The sequence below is a fragment of the Stegostoma tigrinum genome, chromosome 31 (genome assembly GCF_030684315.1).
Source record: "Stegostoma tigrinum isolate sSteTig4 chromosome 31, sSteTig4.hap1, whole genome shotgun sequence".
In the NCBI taxonomy this organism is placed as follows: Eukaryota; Metazoa; Chordata; class Chondrichthyes; order Orectolobiformes; family Stegostomatidae; genus Stegostoma; species Stegostoma tigrinum.
Genome location: NC_081384.1, coordinates 19251748 through 19275070, shown reverse-complemented (window position 1 = coordinate 19275070; position 23323 = coordinate 19251748). Strand labels below are relative to the sequence as shown.

Genomic DNA, 23323 nt, shown 5'->3' with positions numbered 1-23323 from the left:
GGAATAGATAAGGTTACTGACCAGGCATGGAGATTCCTGCTATCATGCTGTACCTGGCTGCATGTCCAGGACTCATTAATGTAGAATCTGTGATAAAGATTCACAATATGCTATTTTTGTCTGTTTTAGAGAAACAATTCTTAAAATGAAGAAACAAGTGAAGAAAAGCAAAAGCTTTAAGTTGAAGTTATGATTTTATTTTGTATTAAAAACAGGAAGACGTGGTTTGTAATGTTAGTTAAGATTTGTCTTTGAATAATGAAGGATTGTCTGCATGTTTGGTTAATAAGCATTTGAAGAAGATCTTTAGATGATGAGGTGAGTTTGGTGCATTGGGAAAAAAAGAGACTACTTGAGAGGGGAATAAAACGCTGCTAGCTAATGACAGGCATCCAGTATCAGAGGAAACCAGAACAATCCAGTGGAAATCAGGCTGCTTGCATTTTCATTCAACGAGATAAAGTCTTTAACTACACACGTACTGTTATTAGTCTCCAAAAAACAGCCAGGGCAGGGGGACGAGGGTGCGGGGTATGTTGTACTTGTTGTTTAGGGAAAAGCTTCCAAAGCAAATGGGTATGAAATTGTCAAGGAGGAAAGACATCCTGTTGAAGATATGACTTTAAGGAATTATGTCTGGTTGTCTGTGAGCTGGTATGCCATCCTGTTTAATAGTCTGAGGGAGGAACATTAACAAAAGAAAATAGAATGAGATAAGTGCAGAAATCTAAAACAAAACAGACTTACATCCACCCCAGCTGAACAAGGAACGTTAGCATGGGCACTGAGATTGAAATGTCCATAAGGTCGTGTGGATAAAAGGGTTGACTCTTTCTGTCTGAAATTTGTAATAAAACAATTTCAGATATAATGGAAGGTAGTTTGTGTTTTACCTTTTGTATGTAATAAATTTTGGTGTTATTGGTGAAAGTACATTGGCATTCTCTTGTGAATATGTTCAGTGCCTGAACATTGCAGTTAACAAAAAGAAAAATGAAACTTATAGTCAACAATGTCAGGTGTCACCTTGGCTTTGACATGTCCAGTATTACAGTTAGCTGGGATTATAATAAATCAGTCAGTGTTGCACAAAGTGTTCATTTACCTCATTGAGTCTTGGCTGGTGCTTTTCTCCATAGGATTCACTTGCTATAGACCCTGTTCTGTTTATTGTCTAATCCTTTTTGGTTTTAAATAGCAATCTTTGTGATTATACTAAATTTGTACATGCCTTTCCAATTCGCCAGCAGACAGTCATAACTGCTTCAGTCTCACTTGACAACAATATCCTGCGTTTTCAGTACTATCCAACAAATCCACATGATAAATTGAAACCAAAAGAATTGCAGATGCTGTAAATTAGAAACAAAAACAGAAATTGCTGGAAAAGCTCAGCAGGTCCAGCAGCATCTGTGAAGAGAAATCAGAGTTAACGTTTTGGGTCAAGTGACTCTTCCACAGAATTCTGCAGTTCTGAGGAAGAGTCGCAGGACCCGAAACGGTAACTCTGATTTCTCTCCATGGATGCTGCCAAATCTTTTCTACTGGGGTTATATCTTTTCTGCCTAATGGGGTGCTAAAAGTTAACGAATGTATAATTTCAACATTATCTTCTTAACCTTATATTTATAGCTGTAAATATAAAACCAAAGATTCGTCTTGCCTTATTTACTCTTGCTGACACTATTTTAAATTTTCTATCGATGTAAATAATGCGTTTTGTTTATTTTAAATCATAATCTTTAAAGTTTACTTCCTTTTCCTATCATTGCTTCCAAAATGTATTAATTCACATTTTGACATGCAGAACTGTGTTTCCTACCTATTTGCCCATTCCGTGAGTTTTTCTATGTTCAGCATATTTTCATAGTCCCTCACAGTCAATTTTCAATGTTATCCTTTCAGTATCCATATTTAAATTACATCTTAAACAACAAAACCAGAAATGGTTTTCTTTTTCCTTTGTTTCTTGCCATTCAGCCTTATTAATGTGGCTGCATTTCCCTTATTCACATGGCTCATTATCCATGCCAAGAGCCTCTTATGTTTTACCATATAAAACACTTTCTGAGCTACCATGTAAACCACATTCACTATATTACACTTATCTGTTCAGCTATTTCTTTAAATACTTTTGTAAGATTGATTAAATACAACTTGTGCTTTAGGATTACTGACTGGTCCTAATTGACTCATATTTCTTTCATGCTGAGGAACTCCAGCCTGTGATATTGACTCTTGTGTTAACCGCCAGGACTAACTGCTTCATAATTCTCTGTTTTCTCCCTTTCACATTTACTTCTGTCGTATTTGGAACCTCCTTGATCCTCTGGCACAACCTTTCCTTCCAGAGAATTTACAGACAGAGACCCTTTGTTATGTCTGTAGCCTCCCTCAGGATCTTCTGATGGAAATGATCAGCTATCAGTGATTTGTTTGTTTTAAGTTGGTGGGCTTTTTAGCAGCATTTAGAATGGAATAAAAATCTCCATTAACTGTTCTACAACCACTTCTTTTTCTCCTGCCGTTTCAATATCCACTTACGTGTGAAATCTCAGGCATGATACATGTATAGATTTTCAATTTATTCATTCTCCATTAGAAGCTTACCACCTTTGCCCCTTAATGGCTTCTCTTATTGCTAATGTTTCTCTTAATACCAATGTGTAGGTAGTAGGTGCTTTTTTTTCGCTGATGTCCTTCTTATCCTTCCTAATGTCTCTCCTTACAGCGTTCCTATTTTCTTTATGTTAAAATCCACTTTCATTTTTATTACCATCTCACTAAGCACTAAATGCTTCTCCCATCTTCAAATTTGATCTAATCACCCCATTAGCATGTAACTTTATTTTTGCTTCTCAAAAGAGTAATCTAATTTCAACGTGACCTTATCCACTAACTACTAACCTGCTGAATATATCACATTTGACAGTGACGTAAGATTTTTTTCTCATTTTTCTGACTTGTCAGTTTTATGCATATAGTTTGATGTGGTTTGCCAATATATTAATGCAGTCTTAGCATATCTGCAATCTTGCTTTGCTTCCAAAGCTATTTATCACAGGGCAATAGAAGCGATATGAGGACTCAGGCTAGAGGTTAATGAAATTAGATTGATTTTAAAGGGCTGCCAATGGTACTTCTTTTGAACATAATGGCTGGTTCATTGGACAACGGGGCACTAGTATTCAAATTCCACTCAGGCTGATGAGATGAAAATCTTTAGTTAGTTAATATATTAAGATCCTACAAATGAGTTTTGACTAATGGAGCTCCTGTGATACACTTGTAGTGTCCAATTCAAGGTCCATCTGCTCCAGAAATGCGTAATAATATCTCTGAACAGGTTGATTAGAAACTAGAAGCTTCGACTAAATTTGCCTTTTCTCAGCAACAGTCAAGTTCTGTATGAACAAATTACTACATCTTTATAGAAGCAAAATGCTGCAGATGCTGGAAATCTAAAACAAAAAACAGAAAATGCTGGAGAAAGTCAACAAGTGTGGCAGCATCTGTGGAAAATGAAGCAGTTAATGTTTCTGGTCCAGTTCTTCATCAGAAGAAGAGTCATTTCAGATTGAAAACATTAACTCTTCCTCTCTCTCCATATATGCAACCAAACCTGATGAGTTTTCCAAACAATTTCTGTTATTATTGCATCTTCGCAGAGTTGGATTGTGCTTCTATTCCCTCTGGAAAATATGAATTCATAGCTTACTTCTCAATGAAGAAGTAAGCTATCTTTTCTTTCAAAAAGAAAGCAAAATGAGAGGACTGGAAATCAGTGAAATATTAAAATAGCAGTCTTCCTGAACTGGCAGGTTGTTCCTCTCTTCTTAGTGTTCACTTTGGAAAAAAGACACCTCTTCATTTGGACTTGTAAATCTATCTGTAAAATTGAAGATGTGTAAGATTCTAATTATGGAGCTGTTTCTTCACAGATTTGAAAGTTAACTTCAGAGGTTTCTGGAGAATTGATAGCTTTTGTGATTGCTTGATGATGATTCCGCAAGTTGACATTCAGCTCAATCCATACACTTAACTAGAAACAATAGGTGTCATTTTCGACCAAGAATCCAACAACCCTTGAGCTTTCTGCAATTTGATTTCACAGGGCTCATTAAAAGAGCTTTCTGTGGCTGAGATGTCTGTCACCTATACAGTCAGATTCTATTTAACCTCTTGAGTATGCTGTGAAACTGGTTATGATTTGAACTACTTGACCTCATAAAGCTTACTGTGTGCACCATGTAAGTCATCACTTGATCCATTTTATTGTCACTGCAATGGAGTAGTTGTTGGAACTGTACTGTATGCTGACTGATTTGGAGCTCCTCTTTCAATTTCTGTTTCTTGAGCCATATCAAATCAATCTCGGGTCCTATCATGTGTGATAATTCATGGTACATCAACACTCCTCATATCTTGCTCAAGCAGTGAATTTTTTTTTAAACTTTGTCCAGGTCATCACTGAACTCAGAATCTGGATTGCACCCATGAATAAAATTGTCTAATTACATGTTGGCAGAAATGTCAGCTCTCATCAAAAATAGGAGAGAAAGAGATTAAAGTAATTGACCTTTGCAGTCAGTCGTTACAGAGGCAAGATGATTCATTTGTTGCTCAGCAAATATGCCATGATTGTCGTGGCTTTTACTAACCTCAGGGTATATTATTGCTATGTTTAAATTGCGGACTATCTCTGACGTGCAGCCTTGGAATGCAATTTCAATAACGGTGCAAAAGGCACAAATTTGGTTTCATAGATTGGAATCCTACAAGACGACTGAGCAGTGGGCATCATGCCAACATGTGCCGTAGAATCAGACGAGAAATCCTTCTCAAACTCATGCTAACTATTCTGCTTTTTACAAGTGATGAGGTGAATTTCTCATTCTGCAGTTAAGGGGATTATTGCTTGTTGACATCTCAGGTCACCTCATTAATATTCAGCTTTCTGATTTACAAAACTCACCGAGCAATCTCAACATTGAGAAATCTCAACTTGGAAACCAAAGTGGGTACATGACAAATTCAGTTCACCACTTACTCCAATCAAGCCCAGCACCACCACCTCAAAGCACACTTCATGGGCACAGGCTACATGTACCTCCCATCCATAGATACTGGCAATCGGTATGTGCCAGCCTGTAACAACCATCATCGCACATCTGTCATCCATATAGAGTTCATTTCTGCACTTCAACTTTATCAACAACTATGATTAATATGCTCCCACAAGGACACTGTGTGCTCAGGGCCACACACCCAGCTTGTGGACTGGACCAGCCTCCATCTCTGGCTCTTCACTTGCTGTCACAGCACTCACTCATTCTGAGCCTACTTGGATGCTCACAGCATCCATGCCTTGCCTTACCTTTTCCTGCTTTGTCCCCTCAGCCAGAGATTACTCAGCTTGTATTAATTCTGCCTTGCCTTGCTATTTTAGTGCAGACACAAAGGCAGGAAGCTTGCTATGACTGTCTGCTGGTCTCAGTCATGTCAAGTGGGTAGCCTTAGATCAACGGTCTCAATATGGTAAATCAAAGGTAGCCCCAAATACTAGTCCAGGAGCTTGAATGCACTTAGTCAACTATTCACGATGGTTAGTGTCAGGATGTTCTCTGTACAAGGAGTAAGGAACTGGACGTCGTGCAGTACACCATTTATCTTGATGCTTTCTGTCTTATTGTGGGCTGTTTTCCTCGTTGAATGAGAGAGAATCAGGTGTTCAGAGAGATGAAAGAGAGTCATTTTTGGTGCAGGTGGGAAGCTGTTCCGAGTGCACGAGTAGGCAGCACGGAGGGCATGGTTAGTCATGTTAGGTGACAGTGAGTGAGGAAAGATTTTGTAAGCAATAATGAGAGTGGTAGAGCACAAGTCTTTGTGGGAGGCAGGTGCAGTAGCAGAAACAGTGAGTGTGAGGTATCAGAGAGAAGATTGTGACTTTTATATTGGTAGAGTGAGGAAGAATACTGACTTTCTTCATGTATTCCTGGGCATTCCTCTAAATGGCTGTGACCTTAGTTACCCAGATAGCTGGCATGGTCTGGTGTTGTAGTCTTCAGTGGTGGTCCTAGATGCCACCTTTCCTCCTGTCTGCCATGTCTACGACAAATGTCAGGAACTGTGCAGGGCAGCTTTGGACTGAGGTTTTTATCCAGGTAAAAGGCAGCTTTCTAAAGATGGTGTAGGCACATGGCATTTTAGTCAATTCCAGGATAACCACTGAGTGGACAGACGAGAGTGTTAGAGGACGTTTGGGACAATGGGCAAGTGGAGAGAAGGGAAATAACAGAGGCAGCTTATCAGATGAACTTGACCTTGATGAAAAGAAGCCCACAATTTTTACATATTGAATGTTAAAAAGGTCATGGGAGGAGGGTTTAAGAAGAGAATTTCGTTTGGAGGAAAGAAAATGTGAGTTATTTTTTACATTCTGGGGCAGTGAGCAGGTTTAGCTGAAGGCAGCAGCACAAGTTGTGTTCTCTGGGGTCCAGACAGTTATGGCAGCGGAAGGCTAAACCAACCGTCCAACATAACCTCTCAAGTCTGAATCTTGAGGCACAATATTAGCTTGCAAGATAGCAGGTTCAGCAAGAATGCTTAAATCCTTCCAATTGGACACCGATTTTCTTCATTTAGTTTCTATCCAATCTCTCCTCATGCTCTGTCTGAAATCATTTTGTCCATGACAGCCAACTTCTACAACTTCAACCCTAATCTGACTAAATTGCCAATCACCCAACTTCCCCTCCTGGTCACCATGTTAAATGATATTGTTAATGGTTCTGTCTCTTCAGGAATTGTCCCTCTCTCTTTTGGATCTGCTTTCCTAAATACAAGCCTTGACTCCAGTGTCCTTGCCAAATGCAATCCCACTTCCAGCCTCCTTTTCATTTCTAAAGTCCTTGAAGTGTTACCTCGCAAATCCATTTCCATCCTTCTAGAAGTCTGTGTCTGAGTTCCTCTAATCACTTTTTTGGCCGCCATCACTGTACCAAAATAGCTCTTATCTAAGTCACAAATGACAGTCAATGGGACTGTGACAATGTTAAATCTTCCTTCCTCATCCATCTTGATCAGTCTGTAGCCTTTGACTGTCTCTCTGGTTAGATGCTTGAAACTAGTTCCATAATTTTCCGTCCAAACACATCCAGACCACAGTTCAGGTGAGTGTTGTGAGACACTGTTACGTGTACTGCACTGAGAAATGGATAAGACAGGACAGTTTTAATAAATTCAGTTATTGTGTTTGCTATTTTCCTAGGTTGGAGGGCAGCAGACCAGGGAGAGGCTACAAATTCTTTATTTCAAAGTTATTTTTAATCGACCTGTAATCAACAATCTTTGGGGTAGTATGGCCTTGAATCAGATCTTCTAGCGCAGAGTTAGGGGCAAGGGTTCCAATTTCTCAACTTTGAATGCATGACCTAAAATTGGAAGAGCTATGCAAATTAAGGTTAAGACAGAATTTTGCATGGTTCAAAAATTTTATCCTTAGTGGTTTACCTAACTGAAGACTTAAGTATTACTTGCCATTTTTTTCTACTGCAGCTGTGATTTCTTGATTATGGTTGTGGTCCCCTTTGTATGAGGGAACCAAATCTTCAGTTAGTTTGTGAAGAAATTCAATAAATCTCGTGCAGATAATTCTTTCTGACAATTTGCATGCTTGCATGTTTCTAAGCACTAGAGAATTTTACCAGCTGCCAAATATTTGAGTAATCTCTGTGCAATTAGCAGCTCCCAATTCAAATTTTAACATGGTAATAATCCAAAATTAGAGTAGAGGGAACACAACAGTGCTGTTAAATGAGGCAGTGGTTAAATGCGTCACTGATTGTGATGGTGAGTAATGTTGTAATGGGCCGCGAATGAAGGAGGCTGAAGTGTTGGCTTGGCCCTGATGGTAAGGAGTTATTCTAGCAGTGAATTAAAACTCAATTTATATGGAACTGTCACCAGTTTTCCAGGTGCTTGGAAGAACTTTTCCACACTTCAAAGTCCAGCAGTCTCTTGAGTGTTGTTCAATTTTCTGATCGGCCACAGAAGTGTTTTAGTCATTGCAGGCACAAAGAATTGTACCATCAAGAAGATGCATTGCAGAAATTCTCCAAGGTTTCTTTCAGAGCATCTTGCAAATCACCAACATTTCAATCCAGGACAGGTAAATGGGAACATGACCACATGCAAGTTTCCTTCCAAGCAACTAACCATCCTGATTTGCAAAAAATATTGCTGTTCCTCTACTGTCACTGCCAAAATCCCAGAATTCCCTCCCTAGCAGCATCGCAGGCCAAACTACAGCACATGGACTGCAGCAATTCAAGAAGACAGCTCATCGCTACCTTCTCAAGGACAAGTAGGGGACAGGCAATAACATGCTGGCCAGCCAGTGAGACCCAGGTCCAATGAGTGAATAAATGAAGAAATGCTGACAGAGCTCATCTTTATCTTTGTGTGTAGACAATTATTTTAGTCAGCCATCTTTTAAAGCAATAGTTAGTCAGACCTGCTGTGCCCTGGACATCAGGGCCAAGCCAACACTTTAGCCTCCTTCATTCGCAGCCCATTACAACATTACTCACCATTACAATCAGTGACACATTTAACAACTGCCTCATTTAACAGCACTGTTGTATTCCCTCTACTCTAATTTTGGATTATTACCATGTTAAAATTTGAAATCTGAATCTGATGTGTTGGAGCCATAAATGGGCAGGCTGCTGGTGAGGGTCAGCTGAATACATGTTTAGCTTATGACTTGCACTATGGTGGGCTATTATAGCTCATACCAACAGAATACACAGAAGGAAAATTGGTAGAGCTGTGGCATTGGTTTGTGTGCCATCCTCTTCAGCCAAAGAAATGGTTGATGATGTGTGGAAAGAAACTAATAAGAAATATTGAGGATTTTGGAACCAGGGACCCAGTGCAATTTAGAAATCTTAAATTCTTTGTCTGTCAAATTTAGTATTGATTTCAGGGGACAAAAACAAATTGATGCTAAGTGAACCTATTATTAAATATTCCTGAAATCATCAGGAAAACTTTTTGAGGAGATTGATCATGCTGGCACTTTATTTTCTTGCGTGGAAATTTGTCCCTGGGCCATTTCATTTCACCCACAAAGATATTGAATGTATGTCATGAAATCCATCCAAAAAGCAATAAGTAATGTAAATGGACGTGGCCTCTGATCTCTGATGTGTACAGCAATGATATCAACCCTGACATGCTGAGATGGTTTGTGAGCTGATGTGGATACATTAACTTTGATTTGGCAAACTTTTCAATTTGATTGGAAAAGGAAGCCCTTTTTTTAATATCAGTTCCTTAGCTTTTCACTTGGCTTCTCAACTAAATTAATTTATGAAGAGTGAAAGCTTGCAGTAATATTGTCGTTTAATTACCAGATCCTTCAAAAGCAAGGTTCTACTCGAAAGCTGCTGATTACGCATAACTAAAAGGGGTCAGACAGACAGACAGATACAGATAAAACCATCCTGAATACATGAAGAACGTGCTTTTGCTGTGGCACTGTGCAGACAGTTGGGGCTGATAAGGTGTTGGGCAGTAGTGCTGCTGTTGGAACCAGGACTCTACGCATTTGCCTTAAACTGACTTTGTGTGCAGCATTCTGAGGTGAGATTGTTATTCCCAGCCCCTTCATCTTGCCCCTCTGAGAAAGTCCCCAAGCACTACTTGAAGAGGAGCCAGGGCTGTTCTGCACAGCGTCTGAGCTGATATTTAATTCTCAGACGTCATCATCAAATCAAACTGTCTCATCATTAGCACTCTGATATTGGTGACAGCGTGCTACGCAAAACTTGACAGGTTAATTGTGAGGGCCAGGACATTTCTGAGCTGGGATCACTCGTTAAGAAGATCTTTAAAAATAGTAGGAAGTAGCAATTTTGAAAATCCCTCCCATTATTCTAGGCATTTCTGCATTTTTAACCTTGGCCACTTAAACAAGGGGATTTTATTGAGTTGCAAGCATAAACTGTAGTCCAGACCTGGCTGGTATGTTGTCAACTGCAATCTTCAGCTTTTAAGCTGGGGGACCAGCTTTTAAATGGTCAGGATTAATCACATCTCAGAAGTGTCTTGAACTGTAGTCTGAGGAAATATTTTGAAAGGTAAGTTCAAAAGGTCCTTGTGAGCCACCCATGTTTGGCTGTACAGCACAATCCATTGGTTCTCAGTGTGCCCTGTGCCAAGTTGTGCTGCCTCCATGCACTTTGACCCACTGTACACTGTATTGACTGATGAACCTTTGTTCATTAAGGCACAAATCCTTGATTAGGATTTGTGTTTTTTTAAAAAAGCTATAAACAAAATCATTCGGTCATAAGCTCCCACTATGTTTGAAAAGAAGAACAAGTCCTTTTACTCAGGAAATTAGAAGGGTCAATTATCTAGACCTTTTAAAGTTTCGATATCAGAAACCAAAAGCACTTAAACATCTTAATTTTATGTAAACAAATATTTTGCAATTACCAGCAGAGAACAGAGAGCTAGCTGTCTATCAAGCAATGGTTTCTCTGGGCCCCAGGTGTTTCAATAAACTCTTGGATTTCCTGGGTGGGTGGAGGAGCAGAGCCTGGCATAGGGGCCGTGGCGGTTTTATACAGAGGCACAGTTTGGCTTAACAAGCATGAGGGACCATGGGTCATGGATGCAGGGCCATGGGTGGCATGGATTAGGCATGGGGACTGTGCTTGCGATGAAATCATTATTGCTGAGACCAAGACCTGCAACAAAGTGTGGTTAATTAAACAGCCACCCTCTGAACCCAGCAGCTAATGTAGCTGCTTCGGACCTTTTTCCCAAGTCAGTTGGCCTCACTGTAGACGGCAATGAATATCCCATCCTTGGGAACACTTTCTCCAAGGGGTGTGTGCACCAAGTCTGGAATCTGCCTGACTCTCAATGTTCACCTCAAACATGGAAACGGAGGCTGTAGTCACTGTGGTGATGTAGGACATTATTTCGTGTCTGTAATTCTATAAACCTCAGTGTTTCTGGACTCTAATTTCGTCATGTCTTGAATTGTGGATCAATAATTGTGTCCAACTATTGTATTTGTGAAAACCTTGCATTGTTGCCCTCGAGTAATCGCAAGATTTCTGTGGTTCCTTTCCACTGTTAGTTCTATTTGCTTTCCGAATCTTTTGATTTACTGGATATGTTTTTACTGTTATGAAAGCCTTGTGCTATATTTTGTAGCATAAGTAACAAAATTAAACATTTGAATCTTTTTACATTGATCTAGTTTGATTTGGCGAGTGTAAATTTTGATTATGACTTTATCAACATTGTTAAATGATGCGCTTGCATTGTAGATCTTCCATTCCTTGTCACATGTACCTCATCTAATGTCTGATGCTTTTGTTTCATAAGCTAATCTCCATAAACATTTCAGTTCTTTTGATCCAACCATCAGACATGTAAAGCTGCTTTGATTCACTTGATGTTATGCGTCTGCCTCACTGCTACACATTGATTATAGAATACTTGCTGATCTATTCTCTCTTCCATAGTGTGAGAGTAATTGGTCAGTTCATATAGTATTCGGTTTTACTTGAGGACACTGAAATAACTCCATGAAGGCCTGTATCCCATCACCAGGTGACCTTGTATAGCACATGACACTGACCAGCTAGTTCAGAGCTGGCTCTCAGAGCTGAGCAGAACCCTTGATACTCGTGTTTATATCTGTCAGCCAGGGTTTCCTGATTGGACCAGATTAATGACCCCCAGTCAGGGAATTCATATTTTGAGGTCCCCCCTGGTTGATGTAGTTCTAATCACTACAGTGACCAAGGGAAAATCTCTGGGCTGAATGTTATTGGACTTTGAACAGTGTGGGTTATGGTGAGATTTGTGGCAGCATTGTGTGAGATGTTCAGCAAGGGTTTTCTCAATGTCGAGAGCAAATTGCAGCATCTTTTTTGTATCTGCTTGGCCAAAAAGATGAGATCGTTACTAATTTGCTGTTTAGGGAAGAGTATTGCTTCTTCAACACCTTATTAACTGCACACCCTGCCTCAGTAATATGCAGCTTCCTATTTTACCAAATGTGCTGAATGAACTAGACATTGAGAATTTGCAACACAGATGTCAGACTGTGGGATCTGGTGGACTTTGGCTTGTTGCTGACTGCAAACAGCCCCCAGGCTGCGACTGTGGGCTGTTTGGTTGAACCCTTAGCATTTTCGCATTCAGCATGCACGTTCGCTGTATCTGTGCCTTGCCTTGCCTTGTCAACCAGCAGAAACACACACCGGGTAGCTTGCTTTTCAAGTGGGTGTATATCTTGCCATACAGCAGGCAATCTGCAACATCAATCTCTCACCTACGCATGTGACAATAGCTTATGCAGCAAATTCACTCTATGTGCAGGCATGTTTCAAAGTTACATCATCGAAGTCTGTGGAGGCGTCCATAAGTCAGGGGCTTCTGACACAGTGAGCCCCTCCTGTACCAGTCCAGGGGAATTGGCCATAGTCAGCCATCCAGTTTAGGTCTTCTCAGTGAGGTGGTCCTTGCACCTTCAGTGTGAGGAGTGGGTCACCGTGACTCCAGTTCTTTGGCTCCAGAGCAGCCAGACCAGGCCTTACAGCAAAGCCACTTGGGGAGATGTAAAGGCATCAGCCTGGGGTCTGGGAGCTTCACGCCCTGACCTGATAGAACCAATGGACTGCCATGGCCAATCAACAGAAATGAAGGGGAAAGCGGTTTTAGGGCCCATCAGACCAGGGCATGAAGCACCCAGATACCTGGCTGATGCCTGTACAACTCCCCAAGTGGGTTTACCATAAACCCTGGTCTGGCTGCACTGGAGCCAAAGAACTGGAGCCACGGTGACCCACTCCCCACACTGAAGATGCACGGACCACCTCACTGAGAAGTCCTGAACTGGATGGCTGACTATGGCCAATTCCTCTGGACTGGTACAGGAGGGGCTCACCGTGCCAGAAGCGCATTGTCTTCTATTGAGCTGGGAATCAAAAGTACGTAGTGGTGAGGAAGATGGCTGTGACCACACCTGAAATGGATGGGAGATGTGTTTTGACCTGCACAATAAAGGTTATTACAATTCACATACCCACCTGCTGCCCCTCTTCCTCCCTGTCCGTGTGGGTGACACCACAGGGTCCTCGCTTGTCTGGGCTTGAGCAGATGCCTTGTCTCTGGCAGTCCTCCAAGTGCCATTGGCCTGGAATGTTTCTTCTATGGCCAGCTAAGGAGCTGTTACTGTGAGAAGCTCATCACAGTGTGCTCCTGAATGTTTATAAAGTTAATATTCCCACCGAAGTTTCAGAATCTGAGCTGTTGGGTGTCCAGGAGGCAGTTTTGCCGATGCCTCATTTGAGACCATGGTACTCTCATCCTTAGAGCTCAAAGTAGTGCCTTCTGGCCGGGCTGGCAGATTCTCTGCTGAGGCTGTGGACATCCTGCAGGTCACTAGGGACAGAAGAGGCCAGTTGTGTGCAATAAATGATAATGATAGCGGGGTTAATGTGAGAGTTGCCATAGAATACAGAGTGATAATTACTCAGTTGGTGGGACGGAGATCTCTTGGGATCCCCTACAGGAGCAGCCCTTGTCATCAGTGAGGGACACAGTTCCCTCTTCATTGTGGATGGGGAGCCTGGAATTAGGCACCCTCCACCTATTTGGGCTTGTTCTGTCCATCCCCTGGGACAAGAGAAAAGGAGGGAATGAAGAGATGAAAGTGGATGGAATGGTTGTTGATGCTAGTGTGCAAAAAAGTGGTGATACGTCCTGGACAAGTAAGTAGGCAGTGTAGGGTTTGTGTAGGGTTAATGCTGTGGGAGGGAATGAGAGAAAATGTGGGAAGATATTGAAGGTACTAGTGAGATTGGCAGAGCATGAATCTTGTTGGAAGGTGGGAGCAGTAATAGAGTGCATGTGAGGTATCAGAGAGAAGATTGTGGCACTTTACCCTCGCAGAATAGACAATGTCATTGACCCTCTTATTGGCCTGCTGGCCTTTTCTCTGCACTGCAGAGACCATACTGACCTGGTGGTGACTTCAGCTTTGGTGGTCACAGTCAGGTGTTGTAACTACCTCCGCGAGTCCTCTGGGAAGAGAATGCTCCTCCTTAGCACCACTCCCTCCGTCTGGGCCTATAGATCCGTCATGGAGAAGTGTGGCACCATCTTCTCCTTTTCTGACATCTTCCAATTGAATGTTCATCACCGCACAGGGCAGCTTCGGGAATGCCAGTGTTCTCCAGATGTGCCAGTGATGCGGGTCTTTTGGCAGGTATCCACGTTGCTCTGGGAAGGCGCAAGGCAGATGGGGCTAGAATTGAATGAAAAGGATGCCGGGGGCGGATCGGTCTGTTAATGAGGTGTGTTTGGTAAGATATGCTGAGAAATCTGGCTCAGCCTCGCAGCAAAAGCACATCACAACATTCGTCGCATATTTGGGCCAAAAAGATGTAAGATTCATCACTATATAGTTTACCCTCACCTTCTCAAGGACAACAAGGAACAGGCAATAAATGCTGGTCAGCCAAGCTCATGTTCCTTTACAGAATAAAAGAAGAACTAGATAAACCCTGCCTAGATAACTAGACTAGATAAACTCGCTATCTGTGAATTTGCTTGCTGGTGTGATTCGCTCTGTGTACCACGTCATTGGTTTCGGCGTCGATGTCTGTTTATACCCGGTTTCTGGAAGATAGAAATTGGTGAAAAATTGTTCATAAAATTTAACCACTAACAACATTTTCACTCTGTACCTTCATTCTGGTGTGTATTATTAGTATCAATGATATTGATGAGTACAGTACAGGGTACCAATAGACCTTACTTGTTTAAACATGAGCGAATTAAAACCAAGAAGTAAACAACCTCGAAAAGCATGACACTTATCAATAAAGTAGCAATGTTTGTTCGACTGAAAAGTGGTGCAAGCAATGCTCAGGAAATACAATTATATGCAGAAATATTTCATGCTATATAGCACAGTTCTCTGTGTAATGTACTAGGATGCTTAGGGGAGCCATAATCTCTCAGCGACAACAGGTTGAAGGCTCTGCCTCCTGAATAAGGGTACAGCTGCTTTAAACACTGTTTTGCAGATAACTGAACTTGGATGAAAAGAGGATTTCCCAGGCTGACATTTAGGAGAGGCTGAGGGCTGAAATTCATTCTTGTGTGGTCTTGTTTGATGGCATGTGTCTCATAGATTTTACCTGGACCTTGAATTGTTGAAAGACTACAAGGTGTAAGGGGAAAGAGGCCTGAGATCCTTACATCAGTAATTATTAGATTGAGAAATTTGAAGAAGTGTTTGCATGTTTCAGAATATCCTAATTGAAATGGAACATTTGAATCCTGTATTATTTTTGGATATGGTTGGGTCATATGAAAGCTTTTGTGTCTTTCTCGGATTACTTCAAATTCAGTTGGACAATAAATCAGGTTTTCAAGAATTGCCACAACTTTAACTAAATTTTACGTTACAAACTCTGTGATATGAGGAAGGGTTGCTGAACCCAAAATATAGGCTGTGATTTCTTTCTACGCATGAGAACATAAGAACATAAGAAATAGGAGTAGGATTAGGCCATTCGGCCCACTTAAGATCATGGCTGGTCATTTCATGGACTCAGTTCCACGTATCTTCCTGCTCGCCATCATTTCTACTTCCTTTACTGTTCAAAAATGTGTAAATTTTTGCCTGAAAAAACATTCAACGAGGTAGTCTCAACTTCTTCACTGGGCAGGGAATTCCACAGATTCTCAACTCTTGGGTTGAAGTTCGTCCTCAACTCCCACCTAAATCTGCTCCCCCTTACCTTGAGGCTTTGCCCCCTATTTCTAGTTTCACCCACCAGTGGAAACCATCACCCTGCTTCTATCTTATCTATTCCTACCATAAGTTTATATATATCTATAAGATCCTCCCTCATTCTTCTAAACTCCAATGAATATATTCCCAGTCTACTCAATCTCTCAAATGCTGCCAGACTTGCTGAGCTTTTCCAGCAATTTCTGTTTTTGTTTCTGATTTCTTGCATCCACAGTTCTCTCCGTTTCTATTTTACGGTATGAATACAGGTCTGCTTGTGTGGCCCCTACTGCTGTTCAGATACTGAAAAGTTGGCCTGCAGTGCTACATTATTGATGTAGGTGTTTATTTTCAAAGAAAGCCTCCAACTTGGCTTTGGAGTTTCAATGCTTACCAGCTTTTGGTCTTGGCTTATTTAGTGTTGGCTTAGAATCTCTGTACATCTATCAAACAGAATTAATTTGTTCAGTAACCAGTACTTATCAGGTTTGATTTCTCTTGCCCACTTAGTTTGTCTTTGACCTTCTGGGAGATCTAGAGATTTACATTTTGGCGTTTTTAAGCATCTTGCATGATATTCCTTCACATTTCCCCTAAATTTGTTTTATTCTTTCCATTGTCATACCTCCTTTGGTTCTGCAGTATTTGGAATTTACCTCTGTGTTAACTAAACAAGATTTTTGTTTTTATTGTGGTGTAAAAGTTTTTGAAGATAATGCCAGAAGTGAATTGATCATGAATAAACTGATCTCATTATTATGCTGTGCATTTTCAACATTTTCAGATATATGAGCAGATTTTTTTCTGTTCTGGCAAGAATTTCTGGAATTGCAATTTAAATATTTTGCTTTGAAAGAAAAATGGAAGCTACAGGAATTGAATGGGTGTATTAAGACTGTTCATTAAATATTTAAGGCTTATGTATGTTCAGAATTCTTTGACATGATATGAGCAAGTATTTGTCGCTTATCCCTAACTGCCCTTGAGATGGTGATGCTGAGCCACTTTCTCTAAGTGCTACATCCATGTGGTGTAGCTACACCCACAGTGCGGTTAGGAATACTGTTGCAGAATTTTGACTTTGTGACAGTAAAGGAATAGCAATATAGTTCCAGGTCAGGCTGATGTGCAGTTGAAAAGAGACCTGGCAGCTGGTGGTGGTGCTCACATGTATCCTTTTGGGTGGCAGTGGTCACAGGTTTGCAAGGTGCTGATGAAAGAGCCTTGTTGATTCATTGCGATGCATTTTGTAGATATAATTATTCCTGCTATTGTACATCAGAGACTGAGGGAGTGAATGTTTCCAATATTTTATAGTGTTGATCAACCTGACTGTTTCATCTTCTGCGAATAATGAAACAATTATGGTCAGGACAGGCCTATTTAAATCCAAATATTGGTCGACAGATACTACTTTATGAAGAGAAAGTGGGTATCTCAGCTTGGCTTTTGGCTGGGAAACTAGGGGAACTTGCCTGTTAGATTGAGTCATAGGAGATCTCCCACCACCAATCAGCAGGCAGTTGGATGGTTTTGCAAGGGGGCATTCTCTGATGGTCAACCCTCTGCCTTCGCCTCTGACCTAGCCCCACCCGACCCGAAGAAGGAAAACGAAATTCTCTCTGTTGAATTCCCTTTGGAAGTACACCTCAAGCCACAAAAGGTGCCAGCGTCTGATCAGGTAATGCCGGACGTTCGTGCTGAGGCCCGTGATTGGTCAAGAAACTCGCCTAAGATCTGCCTGCCAGCTCTTACGGACAGATAGGTGCATCAATGGTGATCTCTTCAAGGCATGTCAGTCAACCCCCAGCACGTCCACTCACTCACTTCGTCGCACAACTGGAAAAAATATGCCAAAAGAGTGGTTCTGTCCTTTACATTTTAGGAAGCAATTTTCTTTAGAATTTCCTATATTTAAAATGTGATTAAAAAGGGCACTTTTAAAAAAAAAAGTATCCTTATTTGTGGACCAACTTGGAGCAGCTGGGATCTAGAAGCACTTTAGAAGTATTACCACCATTCTGAGCTGAATGAGCTGGCTCAGGTCTAGGGGCTTCAACATTGAAGAGGTGCAAAGTTAACAGAGGGAGTATTGAGGGAAGTAACAGTTTAGAGCAGTTCAATCTACTCAGCTTCAGCTCAGTTGATCACAACAGGAATAACGGGATCATTAATAAAATATGTATCACAATCTGGTTTGTTTTTGATATGTTCATTTTGGTCTTCCAGAATCGGGAACAATATCTGGTTATAACTATACATCTCCGTATTGACCAGAAGAAACAGGGAAATGTTGAATTTACACAGAAATAGTAGGAACTGCCGATGCTGAGAATAACAAGGTGTAGAGCTGGAAGAACTCAGCAGGCCAAGCAGCATCAGAGGAGCAGGAAAGCTGACGTTTCGGGTCGAGACCCTTCTTCTGAATAAGGGTCTTGACCTGAAACGTCATCTTTCTTGCTCCTCTGATGCTGCTTGGCCTGCTGTGTTCATCCAGCTTTGCACCTTGTTATCTTGTTGAATTTATGCACTGTTTTTCATGGCCACAGGACGTTTCAGTTGTTTAATCCTAGAGAATTACTTTTCGACTGTTGTACCTAGTTAATAGATTTGCATATGAAATAGGCAGGAGTCAACCATTCAGCCCATCTGACCCTGGTTCACCACTCAATAAGATCATGGCTGATCTGCTTGTGTTTCGAATTCCACATTCTGATCCGCTCCCAGTAACTTCTGATCCCTTTCCTAACAAGAATCTACCCACTGTCACCTTAAAATAATTCAACTATCTCGCCTCCATTGCCATCTAAGACAGGGAGTTCAAGGTCATCCAATCTTCTGAAGAGAAAGAAAATGCTCCTCTTCTCAGTCTTAAAAGGGTGACCTCTAATTATAAAACAGGTTCCTCTGGTTTTGCACTCACCATTAGAGGAATCTTCCTTTCCACATCTACGTTATTAAGACTACTTAGGATATTATTGATTTCAATAAAGTCATTCCTTCAGCATAACTATTATATTTTTGAAAGGTGGTTTGACATTTGGGCCCAGTGTCCAATCTTACTAATGATCTTGATCCAGGTTTGCTTTCAGCAGGCATAAGTTATCATTATTTTTGCTCTGCAAATGTGATTAATGATGAATAATCGCCTTTAGGCAGCTCTCTTCATCTAACACCAGCAGTTTACTGCTATCTGTGACATTGCACCTGACCTCAGCAAACCAGACATTGTATAAAGAATGGCAGCAATTGATGTGCTGCTAAAATAATAGGTAAATTATCTTCTTTCAATTCAAAATAAAATCTCCACAGTATTCATTTTGCAATTCAGTCATCAGGTAGTGTAATTTTCTATTGCAAGGTAAACTAGAGGCTTCGATGCAAATGTTCTTATAGCATTGTAATTTCGCATTCAGTAGCTGGCAGCAGCATTTATTCTCATCAGTGAAGCCTCTTGGGCATTCTGACTAGTATACCTAGTGTGAGATGATACTACCTAGGAAAGAAACAGAAGCAGTGCAATGAGACTCAATTTAAAAAGAACCTGATATGATTATTTATAGGTATAGTGTCACACAATTTCAGAAGTTGCTTCAATGTTGGTGTTGTACATTATCCATTCTGAATAAACCAGCGATAACATTGAATAACTTATTGATTATCCATAATTGCAGCATAATGTAATATTTTAAAAATAAATCAATATCCAGTGCACAATATTAAATTAAAGACCAAAGGTAGCTTTTGTAACAAAGGAGTTTACATTGCAGGAGATAGAAGTAAAGCACAGGAACAGGCTCTTTGGTCCACCATGCCTACAATGATGTCATTCTAAATTATTCTCATCTGCCTGCACATGATCCACATTCCTCTATTCCTTGTGTTCATGTATCTGTGTAAACGACTCTTAAGCACTGCCATGGTATCTGCTTCTACCACTGCCTTTAGCAGCACTGTCCAGGCACCGAACACCCACTGTTTAAAAAAAAACTTACCTTGCACATCTCCTTTAAACTTTCCCCCTCTCACTTTAAACCTATGCTTCCTAATATTTGACATTTCCACCGTGGAAAAGGGTGGGAAAAGACTGACTATCCACACATCGCATTTTATACATTTCTATTATGTCGCCTCTCAGCTGCCGATGCTATGGTGAAAACAATCCAAATTCGTCCAACCTCTCTTTTTAGCTGATACACTCCGACCCAGACAACGTCCTGGTAAACCCTCTTGGCACGCTTTCCATAGCCTTCCAATAGTGTGGCTTCCACAACTGCACATAATACTCCAATGTGGCCTGATAACATTTTTATGCACCTGCAAAATGACTTAGCAACTTTTATACTCCATACTATGACCGATGAAGGCAAGCATGCTGTATGCCTTCTTTACCAGCATATCCACTTGTGTTGGCACTTTTAGGGAGCTATGTGCTTGCACCCCTAGATTTTTCCATATATCAATACTCCTAAGGGCCCTGTCACTTACTGTATTATTTTCCTTTGCATTTGATTTCACAAAATGCATTACCTCACAATTAAGAATCATAAAATCCTACAGTGTAGAGGATGCCATTCAGCCCATCGAGTCCACACTGGCCCTCTGAAGAGGATCCTACCCAGACCAACATCCTACCTAAACCACATCCTACCTACCCCTGTAACCCTGCGTTTCCCATGGCCAATCTACCTAATCTGTGCAGTTTTGCACTGAGAAGGAAACAGAGGGAACTCATACAGACGTGGGCAGAGTATGCAAATTCAACACAGGGGATGATCAGTGGTCAGTCATCCGAGGGATAGAATTGAACCCATCTCCTTGGCACTGTAAGGCAACTGTGCTAACCACTGAGCTACTATACTGCGTTGTCCCATAACCTGCTTAAAGGAATTAGGGGGTTTACTTATACATATAAATCAATTAAAGCCTTTGAACTGATCAAAGATTTACCAATATCTTGGGTTTGTTTAATACATCCTCATAGTGGTGTGACCTTTTGATCTTTTATTTATAAATTCTGTATCTGATACTACCTCTCTCATTAGCACCTAAAGGAGGAGTAAGGTTCGAAAGCATGTGTTTTTAAATAAATCTGTTGGACCATAATATGGTGTCATGTGATTTTTGAGTTTAAACTTCATTTGCTATTTCTCCGAACAACTTTCCAACTGATCTATATTCTGCTGTATCATTTCACAGCCTTCTTCGCTATCCAGAACTTCACCAATTTTCGTGTCGTCTGTAAACTTCCTAATCAAACCAGCTACATTTATATATAAGGCCCCAGCACTGATCCTTGCAGAGTACTGCTGGTCACAGACCTCCAGTTGCAAAACACCCCTCCACAATGACCCTCTGTCTTCTATGACCAAGCAAATTTTGTATCCGACTCACCAACTCACCATGGATCCCATGTGATTTAATCTTCTGGACCAAACTATCATGTGGAATCTTGTCAACTGAGATAGTTGGACTGGACCATGCAGATGTAATTCAGAGTCCATATTTCAAACAAATAATGGAAATTTAGAAAAACGAAGAGTACATATAGTTACAGTACAGGATGAGGTGCTACATCGCTGCTGCTGAGTTGAAAATGTAACTAAAACCTGACTGTTTTACATCAGCAGCTCAGTATGGATGGAGTAAATTAGAGTCATCGAGTCAGACAGCATGAAACAGTCCCTTCCATCCATCAGGTCCATGCTGACCATGTTCCCAAACTAATCTAGTCATATCTGCGTGCGTTTGGCCCATATCCCTCCAAACCTTTTCTATTCCTGAACTCATCTATATGTCTTTTAAACATTGCAACTTTGCCTGCATCCACTCTTTCTCTGGCAGCTCACTCACACACTAACCATTCTCTGTATAAAGACAATTGCCCTCCGTGTCCTTTTTAAATCTTTCTCCTCTCACCTTAAAAATATGCTCCCCAGTCTTGAAATCCCCCACCCTCAGGAAAGGACACCTGCCATTCACCTTATCTGTACCCGTCATGATTTTAAAAATCTCCATAAGTTCAACCCTTGACTTCTCTTGCTCTGTTGAAAGAAGTCCCAGTCTATTTTTATAACTGAAATCTTTCATTCCCAGCAACATCCTTGTAAATAGTTTCTGAACCCTCTCCAGTTTAGTAATATCCTTCCTATAACAGGGCAACCAGAACTGCACACAGTACTTCAGAAGAAGCCTCACCAATGTCCTGCACAACCTAAACATAATATCACAGCTCCCATACTCGGAGGTCTGAGCAATTAAGGCAAGTGTGCTAAATGCTTTCCTAACCACCCTGACTACCTGTCTCTCAAATTTCAATGAGTTATGTACCTTACCCCTAGGTCTTTCTGTTCTACAAAATTACCCAGGGCCCTACCATTAATTGTACAAGTCCTGCCCTTGCTTGTTTTTACCAAAAATACAATTCCTCTCATTTATTGAAATTAATTTCATCTGCCACTCCTCAGCCCATTGACCAATTTGACCAGATCTCTTTGTAATCTTAGATAACTTTGTTCACTGTTCACTATACCATCAATTTTGGTGTCATCTGCACGCTTATTAGCTGTGTCTCCGAAATTGTCTCTCAAATTGTCCATATAAATAACAAATCAAAGTGGACCCAGTATGGATCCATGTGGAACATCGCTGGTCAAAATTGCCATGGTAGAGGTTGATAGAGCTTGGAGATTTTGAGATATATCTTAGCATAGAAATGTCTATGTGCTTTTTGTATCATGACATTAGATTTGAATATGAACTGGAGAAGACTTACTCAAGTACTGCTTGTATCACCAGCCCTCTCACATTGTCCGGGAGCGTCGTGGATGAGAGGAGGAGGTAATATGGATTATTTTACCATTCTCTTCTGCATGAAACGGATGGGTTTTTGTAATCTGCATTTTATTTCTTTCAACATTTTAAAGTTGGCCAAGTTATGATTTTTTCCAAAATCTTGCTTGTAAAGTCCAGTTAAAATCAACCATCAATTTTTTTAGGGTTATAGGGTTTATTTAAAACCTGGGGACTAGTTTGCAGCAGACTCACATGTACAAGTGTGCAGGACTAGAAGAAAGAGATAAAGGGTAAGGGAAAGATATTACAATTAGGACTGACTGAAAAATAAAAGCTATTATCATGAATGCTGATGACGTAAGGTCTCGGTGGTCAATGATCAGTGAGGTGTTGCAGCTGGGTGGCGTGGTAGAATTAATTTTAATGGTCGCTGAGATATAAGTTGATTTCAGTCACAGCAATAAGCTGGAAAATTAGTTCTCTTACAGAAAATACAAAATTCGTTCCAAAAGTAACACTTAAAAAGAAGTTGAGGCTGGAATCAGGTTGTATGTATACCTGGAGCTGCTTTGATTTTGACAGTATTGAAATAAAAATCAGACTAACAAAGAAGTCAAAATTGCAAAATTAAAGGCTAATGGAAAAAAGTCCAGATGTTTTGGTCACACGACTGTCTACTTGGTTGAGCCA

The 23323-nt window shown here is 40.7% G+C and overlaps 1 protein-coding gene across 4 annotated transcripts in view; it reads left to right on the top strand.

The window, feature by feature from the left end:
• The window catches only part of mpp2b (MAGUK p55 scaffold protein 2b), a 529160-nt gene that overhangs the window by 71463 nt on the left and 434374 nt on the right, over positions 1 to 23323 (top strand). The window lies entirely within an intron of this gene.